This window comes from Myotis davidii, unplaced genomic scaffold (assembly GCF_000327345.1).
Source record: "Myotis davidii unplaced genomic scaffold, ASM32734v1 scaffold323, whole genome shotgun sequence".
In the NCBI taxonomy this organism is placed as follows: Eukaryota; Metazoa; Chordata; class Mammalia; order Chiroptera; family Vespertilionidae; genus Myotis; species Myotis davidii.
Genome location: NW_006295491.1, coordinates 2,323,331 through 2,335,030, shown reverse-complemented (window position 1 = coordinate 2,335,030; position 11,700 = coordinate 2,323,331). Strand labels below are relative to the sequence as shown.

Sequence of the window (11,700 nt, the reverse complement as noted above, 5' to 3'; positions counted from 1 at the left end):
TTAGGAGAACTGTCTGCATTACATTTATGGGAGGGTGGAGGGGAGTAGACAAGAACTGGTCTTTCAGGATGGGTTAAGGGAGTGTTTTGAGAATTGCTTTCTTTTCTTTTCTTTCTTTCTCCCCCTCCCCTCCCCTTCCTTCTCCCCCGCCCCCAAGCTTTAATGTTTGGGATATTTCAAATCCAAGAGATTTTGTGAGAAATGATTGAGTCTTCTGAACTCACCAACTTTCCAAAAAGAATCATCTGACCTGGTCTCATTTCCCTAGCCACCCACAGAGCCATTAGAAATAAATACGCAGGCACCTGGCTTATCAATTTATCCTCCCCCTCCAGCTGGATCAATTCAGGATTCATCCATCAGATTGCATGTCTGGATCTGCGACATTCAGGGGGAGTCCGTGGGCTTGGGAGCCCCATCAAGGTCACCGACAGGCACTGCCTGCCTAGCCATCTGCCCCTCGCTCTTTGACGTCTCTTCAAATTAAACACCACACCCTGTGGTAAAATTGCTGCTGCTCTATAAATAGCGGACTTGGCTTGAGTTGCACTGAAAATGTTACAGAGGAAGGGTGTCAGAGGGAAGAAAAAGGAAGGCCACAGACTCAAGGGCAAATTTCTTGGTCAGATGACTCCAGTCTCTGAGGAATCCCAAGAATTCTCTGTGTAAAGGAGGCATCCTGGGCCCCTCCCCCACTCCCTTGTGACCTCCTATCCCAGGCTCCAATGCGCCAAAGTGAACATTTCCCTTTTCTTTCCTCAATTTTTTTTTATACTTGATTTTATTTTGTGCCGGTAAATTGCTACGAGGTTGCTTTAAGAAAAAATGCACAGGCCCCTTTCTGTGGCCTCATGGCACACTCTAATTTCAATCACATTGTTACTGAATTAAAATGGACACTGTCCATAGGCAACACATCGTTACTGATGCTTTCTGCAGCCATGTCGTTATAATATCATCAGATTATTTTAGGACGGATTGGCCTACACTTTTACAGGGCTGCTACAAGCCTCACATTTGCTCCCAGAGAAGGACCCTGAGAGCTTCCTAATTTCTGTCTCCTGTTCTCTGTACCGTTGTCTCTCGCTTTTCTGTCCCAGCCCTGACTGCGTGCTCTTTCCTCCTGTTGGCCATCCCACTTGGGTATGCTCCTCATGGCGGACACACACACACACACACACACACTTCCTGCCCTCTACAGTCAGTCCCCACTCCCTGGCCCTCATTCCTGGCCACTTGCCAGACTTCAGATCCAGTTCCTTCCTGGTACCCCATGGTGTGAAGACAGGAGAAGTGAGGCTGTGCCTGGGGGCAGGGGTTCTCAGCTCCAGGGAGAGGTGCACATTTCGGTTCCTGACCCTTCCCTTCCTGAAAAAGCCGCACCTCGAAGTCCCTCATGTTGAGGGGCCATGGATTTCACTAGAGGATTTCCCCTACCAGCAGGTGCAGAATACAGAGGACCTGAGCATGGAGATATTCCTGGACTCATCTTCCTCAGAAGCTGGTTTTTCTTTCCACTCCTTTCAATAGATTGGGCTTCTAGAATCTGCCATGACTTTGAGGTTGGCTTTGTTCCGGGTCTGCATCATCTACTTCTTGCTTATGTCTTCTCATCTCTGGTTTCCCGAGGTTTAGAAAAGCAGGTAGGAGGCCAGCCTATTAGGAAGGCACTGGATGGCTTGCGTGGCTCTCACTGTCCTACACTCAGACCACCCCACCTCGGGTATATTTCTAGGGCAGTGATGGTGAAACTTTTGAGCTCAGTGTGTCAGCATTTTGAAAACCCTAACTTAACTCTGGTGCCGTGTCACATATAGAAATTTTTTGATATTTGCAACCAGAGTAAAACAAAGATTTATATTTTTGATATTTATTTTATATATTTAAATGCTATTTAACAAAGAAAAATCAACCAAAAAAATGAGTTCGCGTGTCACCTCTGATACGTGTGTCATAGGTTCGCCATCACTGGTCTAGGGCTTCTGTTTAGCACTGCTTCTCAGAGTGGTCTGGGGATGGGCAGCCTTGGCATCACCAGGGAGCCTGTCAGAAACGCAGATTCTCAGGCCTCACCTCAAACCTACTGAATCACAATCTCACTGTAACAAGATCTCCACGTGGTTCAGTACGAGGAACTGAGCGGGGTTACCCCTATGTGCGCAGTTACCCTGGCCCCATAGGACTCAGCTCAGCACCCGTGGTTTCAGCTGAAGGAATCCCCTCCAGGAGGTTAGCAGGCTCAGTGCATTTAGAGGTCATGAATGTGTCAGCACAACAACCTTTTATGGGATTGTTTAATTAATGTTAATTGCTCTTGGCCTATTGTATGGCTCAGCCAGGATTTACGGTAAATCGCCATAATCTAAAACCCTATAAAAGAGTCATTGCTTTTAGAGGCCTTGTAACTCATGCAGGGAGACACCTTCTGATCCTTGTTGTAGCACCCAGATGTATAAATACTGCCTACATTTGCATAATTCTCCAAGGTATCCGGGCACTTTGTTTTTAGGGGGGCAGGTGCATCTGGGTGAAGAGCAATGTTCCTCATATGTTATGATCTGGGTGGTAATTGGTGAGAACTTGCTTTATAAAAGAGAGATGATTTACCCAGTTTTACTACCCAATTCTGGGCTTTCATGGAGTCCATAAATTGTGCTGTTGCCTTCAGCCCAGTGGGTTCTATAAAGTTGTTTCCACATCACTATGGAACCCTGTCCCTGCCCCTGAGTGTCCCACAGGATCAGGGAGAGGAAGAGGCAGACTGGAGCTAAAAGTGGTGACAGTGATGGAGAGCCGCGGCACAATCGGAGGAAAGCTGGCGGAGCGCATCCGGTGGCTGGTGCCTGGGAAATACCACTGCTAGGTTAGAATGGAAAGGGAATGTGTGGGGAGGGGACACAGCAGTCTGTGCTAACCTGTGCCTGACATCACAACCATCTGAGAAAGAGAACATGTGTTTTAGCATTGATCTTTGGCCTCTTCCCACTTCCCACGCCCTTTTTCTTAATCCTTCTGTTCCCTTTCATTAGAAAGGGATGTAGGTATATGTTGGACTCATTCACATTCTGCTTCAATTACCTTCAACACTAACTCATTTCCCATGTTTATTACCCTCCTGAGAGGAGTTGGGCCTCTGAAACTTGCACGTTTTAAGCTTTGAAAAACCATCCCTCACAGTCATTTTCCTAAGTGAAGCAGGCCTTCCTTTTCACTTTGGAAACACTCTCTTTCCTGGATCTGAAATGGTCTTTCCTCCCCTGCGTCCCACCCTCCCCAACATGGAGCGTCACAGCTTGCTCAAGGTGAGACCCACTCCTACTCCTCTTCCCCGAGCTGGCCTTATTTTGGTTTTATTTTTACACTTGCTCTTTCTTCCAATCGCACTCAAATCCTGTGATGTAAGTAGGGCGACACTGGAAAGCCTGTGTCACAGATGAAGAAACCAAGGCGGGGAGGGGAGCCTTTCTCAGGAAGCAGAGCTGGGCTGCAATGTAGACCTCTGGCTGCCCGGCTGGAGCAGAGATAGCCCCGGGGCTGCAGCTGCAGGCTGGTGGCAGCAGCACTGTGCCCACAGCCAGCCTCCCCACGCCTTCTCTCCTTCTCCACTGTGTGAGGGTTCATCCTCAGTCTACCCAGCGAAAGACAAAAGTTAGGAAACTCCCTGAGCACGGCACTCCCTCTACAGTTGTTGTGGCCATCCTGCCGTGGGCACAGACCCACCCAACGGTTCCCCACCCCGCCTGTGGCCCGGAGGCTCTGCTGCTCTCCCAGGCCTCCCAGGCTGTGCAGTAATTGGTCTGGGAGCAATGACCCATTTTCTATACTGAGCAGCAAGTGCCATCTGCGGGCTCTCTCACCCAAATGATTCAGATTCTCCTAAATCCAGTTGCACTGTCACTTGTCATTTGTTCTGCATCCCAGCTTTGCATTGTCTGCGAATACAGAGATCTGAATGTCTGTCATTTCACTGCCTCCAGTCTGTAGATGAATTGATGGAGAGTTAGTCATTCCCAGAAAAGAGAGACAGAAAATGCCACATTCCCTCCCTCCCCCATTCCTTATTATTGAGCATTTACCTTGCCCAAAGCCCAGAGCTGGGTACTGGGGGCCATAAAGCTGGCCAGATGATTCCTGCCTTCTAGGAGCAAACATGCCAACAGCCTCATCCCCAGTGAAACAAAACAACGTGGACAAGAACGAGGTGGCACTGAATATCAAATCCTCTCCACCTCCCACTAGAATCAAGCTCCCACCGCAGGGCCGATAGTCTTGTTTTATGATAGATCCCCAGTGGCTGGAGGAGTGCCTGGTGCACGTTCGTGCTCTGTAAGCATTGAATCGAATTTCCACTTGCATTATTGACCCCAGCTCTCCACCCTCCCTCATGCACATCCTCGCTGCCAGACCAGGCGGCTCCTCTGAGAGAGGAGAATCCTTCCTGCTGCTTTACCTGGGCTGGGACCCGCAGCTTGCTTCGACCAGGAGCCTGTGGGGATGTCCGTGACAATGTGCTAGCTCCAAGTGCAGGCCCCTAAGACACTACAGCACTTTTCCACTCTCCCCTGGCCTCTGTCCCTGCCATGAGAAGAGCATGTCCGGGTGAGCTCCCGGCACGCCCCCCCACCTCGGTCTAAGGAGGGGGAAGACAGCAGTGCAGAGCCAGGCCTGCAGACTTCCAGCATCCAGCCAGCTGTTCCAGCCTCACTCTCAATAGTCACAAAGCTTAAAATATTTAGTATCTGGAGCTTTACAGAAAAAGTGTGCTGACCCCTGACCTAATCACAAATACAATTCAATACTTTGATCATTTGAAATGTGGTGACAGGAGTCAATAGTCAGCACATATTTTCCCTGTGAGATTTAAGGAATTTCCCAAGTGTTTCATCTGAAATCTTCTGATTGGGCCAATCTACTGTAATTCAAAATAAAAAAAGAAAGCAGATTCTTTCATCTTATTTGAAATCCAAAAGCCAAGCCGAAGGAATGATCAGAAGTTATTTAAAATTTCAATCAAAACCAGACTTACTAATGGACTGGAGTGAATAAACTCCCTAACTTTTCTTGTAAGCATGGTCTTAATTTAGAAATTAGTTGTACATTAGCAAATAAAATATGAAAAAGAGTTTCACAGTATTAAAGGGAACTGACTTTTGGTTCCTTTCATTCTCAGAGATGACTCTAACAGGGTAGCAAATGGCCTTTCTCAGGCCTGGAGCCCAATAGAATTGTTCAGGGACAGCAAGTCCTTATTCATGTGTTATTTAGGGTGCACCATGGCTAACAGTGTTGTTGCACTTAACATGTCAAGATGAAAATATTGTATATATAAGAAATGAAGTTTCCCCCCTTTTTTGCAACATTAGTAATATAAATATTTACAGTTGTTTGCGTCCAAGGGTCTCAAAGTAATAAAGAACATCAGAATCTTTCAGAAACCCAAAGCAAAAGCAAGAATCACTCCGATCATGAGGAAATTAGTGTTTCAGGTCACATATCTATTCTAACAGTGGTGGAAAGCAGTAAATGAGGGAGAGAATTGTAACCAACAAGAAATACAGCTAGGAAAGGACAATTTCTGAGCAGCCGCACTCATCTTTGACTCGCCTTTCGGCACTGGAAGATGGAGAGTGGCAGATGGAAACTGAGAACAGGTGGACGATAGAGAAGAGAGAAAGAAGAGTAGTCCACATTCTGGAAATCTCTTCACCTACGAACTGAAGAGCTGTCACCTATGAATTGCGTCATCAAGCCCCTAGTGATCAATAGTTGATGCTGTGTGAAGTTACGAGGGAGTACGCAAGGTAAGTGCACTTGTCCTTCTAAAAAAAAAAGGAAACTGAGAACAGAGAGATGTGTGCTCAAAGCTGAAACTATTTCTAGACATTTCAAACACAGTTAACCAGCAATTCAGGTTTCTTCTTCCATCATAAATTGACAGCCTCCTATGTCCAGATCATTCAGCCAGGTCTAGCAGGACAGAAAGATACATAAAAGAGGGCCCTTGCCTGGGAACCTACAATGTAGTGGAAATAGAATCTAAGCCACCAGGTGACTCTTGGTAATGTCATCTGGGATGCTGGCTGACTGACCCTAAGAAAGACTTGTGGAAGTTAAGCACGTGAAAAGCTAATTTAACGTTTTATTTTCATTAAATAAAAGAGAAGGGCTTTTGGGGGTCAAATGCAAAATTAAGTATGAGGCATATGGGTATGGTTTTGAGGGGTAGGGAGGTACGCCTCTCCGGTATTTCCAGAGCTGGAGGAAATGCCATTGTAAACCTACCGCCCTTAGATGGGCATAGTGGGACATACACTTTTTCACAGATTGATTTCTTTTAAAATCTTTGATCTAATTGGAATTTATTTTGGCAAACTGCAGATTTTTTCCCCCCTCCCAAATAGCTAATGTCCCTTTCTCCCACTGGTTTGGGAAAATATTCAGAGTCACCATTCACTGAACGCCTGTTATATGTCAGGAGCTTTGATCATTTTTGTAAAGGACTTATGCATTTTCTGGGTGACCCAGAATCTGAAATTCCTTCCTTTGGTAAATTCCCCAACTTAATAAATCTTGCTGGGAGAGAGCTTGCTTTGACTTTAAAACTTAAAAATCCCAAGAACTTATTTTCCCAACCTCTTTTGCACTTATGTTGGGAGCATATGATCTAGGCTCAGCCGATCAATAAACCCACTCAGTCTTCACAGCTGAATCTATTGCTCCAAAGAGGTGGGCCAAGCCTCAACAGTTCCTGCTGGAAGTCTTCACATGCTCTCTGGTGCCATGAGTTTCTGGGGTCCTGGCTGCTGCCCAGCCTTCCTCGGTCCCTCCTTTCCCAAGTTTGCTTCTCCAACCTTCTCAGGAAATTTGTAAGCAATGCAACAGCCTTGGATAAATTCCTCTTCTGCCCAAATTAGCCAGAGTATGTCTCTGTTGTTTGTATCTAAAGATGTTAGTTGATACATGTAGGATTTCATTTGATTCTCAAGTCCTCATACCTTCAAGATATATATCATCGCCCTCATTATAGATGTAGCTAGTTAATATTCAGTTAGAGAATTAACTTGGTTAAGAGCACACAGCTAGGTAATGGTAGGACTGGAATTCAAACCTTGGTTTGAATTTGCCTGATTCTAAGTTCATACTCTTTCTCCTCTGTCACACAATGCCAACATTATCATACCCTACAGTATATACACAGATCCTCTATGTATCTATCATCTATCTATATATAAAAAGATGTAGTTATAGATATAGAAACAGAAGCCATGGATAGTTTCTTTATCCATTATTATGCTCCATTGGTCTAGCTGTTTATTCTTGTGCTGGCATCATAGTTTTACTTATTGCAGCTTTCTAATAAGTTTTAAAATCTAGCAAGTTCTTTATTCTTTTCAGCCCTTCTTGAGTTTTTATTTTTCTAGGTGAGCAACTGGACAATTCTATAAAATTTTTCTGTAATCACAGACAAATTAGCAGCTTTAATTTAAGATGTTTCAACCTTCATGTTATCTTTCCTTAACAGGGTTATGTGAGGTAGTCACAGCTCCCATGTGTGCACGTGGGCACACGCCCACACCCACATTCACAAATATGTCCCTAGATGAAGGTTTGTGGGACCTATATAAGGAGGTTTTGTTTGCTAGCTTCGACATAGTTCAGAATTCTCCAGAAGCAGAAACTGTGGCAGTGTTGGCCCGAGGAGCTGTCACATTAAGGCTAGCCCACAAACTGAAAGGAGACAGCTCTGACCAGAGAGATCAGAGAGGAGGAAACCGGTGCATCACAGGCTTTCTTTTTATACTGCTTTGTTCCTGCCGAAAGCAGCATGGTTCACTTGGAGCCTTCCATTTTTTTTTCTCTAAGCATAATTTTGATGCTGTGGGATTTCTCGCCAAGCAACATCCAGCAAATAAGTCCCAGGAGAATGGCTGATTTGTGTCTGCACATAATTTTCCTGGTGTGGATCCTAGGTAATAGAACGGCTAAATAATAGCTATGGTCCTGGAAGAATTTCTTCAATTATGGAGTTGTTGAGGCTCTGTTAAGAACTGATGAGATGGATGGCCCCTGCCTGGTCCAATAAACCAAGAGGCTAATTCCCCCCTCCTTAAGTGGATGTGGGTTTGATACATATGTATTCATCACAAGTTAATGAAAAGCCTGTGCTTTTGATCCAGGAAGGCACCAGGCTCTTCTTTTTCTCTTGCAGAAAAACATTCAAGTAAAAACATCCTTGTGAGAATTCCCCACAGGAAATTCCATGCATCTGCTCAGATTAAAAAGGCATCAACTTATTTATTTCCTTTAATAGAGAGGGACTCCTCTGAACACTGAGTGCTCTCCTGAAAGGCCGATGCTGGGGTTCTGGGAATTGTGAGATACTGGAAGATGGGAATGATGTTCTTAATAGTGGAATCCGAGAGTGTACAGATGCCCATGGCCACATGAAAATTGTGCTGCGGAACCCAGCTGCGTTTGTTGCCAACACAGATTCAGTGCCAGGAAACTTCTGAGATTTTGCACTTTTCATCCAGGTCCAAGGTTATTCTTTGGTACCACAGTTCACGCAGGTAGCTCTTGTCTGTCTCAGAACTGTGGACCACACCAGAAATGGAACTGGGCTTGTAGTAAGCCAGAGAGAGCTAAATTCTTCTAAAATTAAATTAGGATTAGCCACAGTGCCTCATATCTCTGAAAGCTGTGCTATGTAATAAGGTGGAACCGAATGAAATTGATGCCACATTTGCAGCAACATTTCCAATTAAAAAAAAAGTGAATTGATGAGCAGAGAGTTAATCATGCTGTGACTGTATAATCTCATGACCCCCTCACCACTGGAGTCAGAATTAACTATTGGTGTGCACTGAGCCACCAGTAATGTGCGGTCCCTTGACTCCCTGTCGGCGAGGACCCAGCAACCAGGCCCAGTGGCTTCTGAGAAAGCCAGAGAAGAAACTGGATTTTCCTACATAAAGCCAGTGCTTTAGTTTGTCCTGCTTTGGAACAGAGCTGTCTTCCTGGCTGAAGGTGTGGTGACGGATGGAAAACAAATTTCTCTTGTAGGCACATTCTGAAAGGTCAGTTCTGGGCATCCATAGAGAAAAAACCCTCAACCAGAAAGGACAAAGATGATAGTTACTCAGGTCCTGCCGTCTGTGCGCGGAGCCTGTAAGCCGGCACAATTAGGCATGAACAGCCCTACCTCACTGCTGCAGTGAAAAAAGAACTGGCTTGAGCTTCAGAGAGACCTGATTTTGCTATTCATTCAAACAAATTGAAAGTACATATTTGGTACCCTTTTAGGTTTCTGAAGTACTGCCTGCTTTGTAACCAGGGCACATTGGATTCCTCTGGCGATCAGGAGCTCTGTCTGCTATTAACATGCATACACAGCGCTTTAAAAACCAGCTCGCAGTGCAATCTCCTATTGTGTTTGGAGAGAATGGCTCGTGACTACAAGTTCACTGGCAGCTACAGAGAAAAGTCATCTGAGTTTGTTGTTGTTGTCAAACGATCTTTAATTGAAATGTTTTCCTTTATAGTTCTTAACTGGCGAGGCATTGCACTGTATGGCTGCTGATGTCATCTATGATGTCATGAGGGCAACGGCCATCAATGTTGCAGCTCACACACGGGGCAGTCCCCAGCATCTCTTTAATGGTTCCAGAGAGTTCTCTAGCTAAAGATTGGTGCCACATCTGTCTGGCAATGTTGACAATCTCACTAAAGTGGTGTTTTCTCTCTCTCTCTCTCTCTCTCTCTCTCTCTCTCTCTCTCTCTCTCTCACACACACACACACACATATGTCTATTTGCTTCTTTCTGTCTCTTGGTGGCTTTTTGAGGACTTTGATGAGGAGGGCAGAGGTAGAAGGTACTGCCTCCACCTGGGCCTGTCAGTTTCACTGTAATCCTCAAACCCCTCCAATCACCGGTTGCTTTGGCGATGTCCTCACCAGCCTTTTTTGGAGACAGGCTTACGGGGCGGATCTTGGGGCCCACGGCAGACATGGCACTCACTCTTCCCCCAGTGCACCTCAGGTATACAACTTTGATCTCACTGGGGTCGAACTTTGGTGACAGGGTGGAGGCAGCTGGTGTCAGATGAACCCGAAGAAAGTTGCACCTAAGCCTCCTCCGAGCCGAAAGCCAAAAAGCTCCTCAGAGTTTTTAATGATGTCTCCTTTCCAGGTAAAGTGTCAAAATAGGTCTCCCATTTAATTTTTCTGGAATCCAGTGAAAATGTATCACTCTATTTTTCTCCTTCCTCAAGTGAACAATACACTTTGCTCAAGAACTAATGCAACAATCTGAAATCTTAGTGGAATAAGCCATTTATTTCCCTACCCCCAAATTTAAATTCCAAATTTAAAAAGATTGACATTCAAAATGGCTTATAATATTGCTCACCAAAGCTGAGAAAAAAGTCCAAGGGACCACAAGTTATTTATTTCATAAATAAAACACATTTGGTGGCTTCACAGTATTGGTGGGAGTCCAGTAGTGTTGTAAAATTAGGAGTCTCCTAGCATGGCGAATGTTCTCTAGGGCTGCATGTCTCTCATGGGTGAAATGGAGACCCAGTCATTTCATTTCAAATGTGTGTTATAATCATGGGAACTGTCCTGGGTTTTTAAAAAGTTAACGGACATCCAGATGTGGACAGTTTGCTAAACCAATGTCAAATCAGTGAGCCCTAAAATATGTGACTCACAAAAGAAAATGGAAAACACTCATTAATCCTAGATGCTGGAGACCCAGAACAGTTATCGAGAGCTCTATTAAAACTTGCTCTGTATGTAATTCCCTCGTAGGGCTCCTGAAAGGTAAGGAAGCCCAGGACGTAACTGGTGCTGTCCAATACAGTAGCCACTGGCACCACGTGGCTATTTAAATGTAAGTTAATTAAAGTTATATAAAAATTTAAAAAGTCAATGCCTCAGTGGTTTTAGTCCTATTTCAAGTGTTCAATACCCACGTGTGGCTGGTGGCTGCCATATTAGACAGTGCGATATCAAACATTTCCATCATTGCAGAAAGTAGTGTTGGATAGTGCCAACTTAAGTGAAGAAGAAAAGAAAAGAAATATTTATTGAGAAATTATAGTGCGATAGGCGTCCTATTTGATCTGTATTTTTCCCATTTCACAGTGAGGAAGCTTAGCCTCCAAGAGCTCAAGTCACTTGCCCAAGTCACATGCAGAGGTAGAACTTCAACCAATGGCTCTTGACTCCAAACCCCAGTGCCATTTCCAATACATGGTCCAGGGTTTGCTCCCCACTCTTCCACCTAACACATGCCTAATGATAGGGTGACTGTATATTTCAATAATTATTACAGGAAAATGGGTAAAAACTTATACTAAGCAAACTGGACTCTCTATTTACTGAGAACCTATGGCAGCAATGGGGACTACAAAGTTAAAAGGATGAATACAGTTCCTGACTTCATAGCACTTGTAGCCCATGGGGGAGTCAAACATTAAACAGATAATCACAAAATTAATTATCAGGCACACTTGTGATAAGTATCAAAGAGGAAATTCCATCTGTTTTGGGAGAGGCTTTCCAAACCACATGAAATAACAACAAAAGAACAATAATAATTAGCCATAAAGCTTTAGCTTTCAATGCCTGTGAAGTTCAAATCAGGAAGATAAATCTATGATACTGCTGGCCTCCTGACTGATGAGTCTCACTGT

General features: G+C 44.6%; 1 pseudogene; it reads right to left on the bottom strand.

Annotated features, from left to right (window-relative positions):
• Positions 1–9,545: 9,545 nt before the first annotated feature.
• Positions 9,546–11,466, bottom strand: LOC102773930 (annotated as a pseudogene).
• Between the last annotated feature and the right edge of the window lie 234 nt (positions 11,467–11,700).